The sequence below is a fragment of the Penaeus monodon genome, chromosome 29 (genome assembly GCF_015228065.2).
Source record: "Penaeus monodon isolate SGIC_2016 chromosome 29, NSTDA_Pmon_1, whole genome shotgun sequence".
NCBI lineage: Eukaryota > Metazoa > Arthropoda > Malacostraca > Decapoda > Penaeidae > Penaeus > Penaeus monodon.
The window spans coordinates 3,198,571-3,198,780 of NC_051414.1; the positions used below are offsets into that span (position 1 = coordinate 3,198,571).

At 58.6% G+C, this 210-nt stretch overlaps 1 protein-coding gene across 1 annotated transcript in view; it reads left to right on the forward strand.

The window, feature by feature from the left end:
- Window positions 1–210, forward strand: part of LOC119591621 (paired box protein Pax-6-like) — a 23,785-nt gene that overhangs the window by 18,035 nt on the left and 5,540 nt on the right. The window lies entirely within an intron of this gene.

Here is a 210-nt window from a genome sequence, read left to right on the forward strand (position 1 = left end):
CGAACGCTTGTGCATATCATTTCACACCCACCTGGTCCGGAGCGCAGAACTAAGCTGGACACGACCACGCTGCGCTGAGTTTAACTCCTTCGTTACCGGTTCCAAGAGTCAGCGGCGCTCTCCTCCACGAACCGCTGAGTGTCGGGAGTAATGCAGCAGCGGCAGCCTCCTCAATCGGCATTAAAACGCAATGCCACCAGCCGCCGAGCG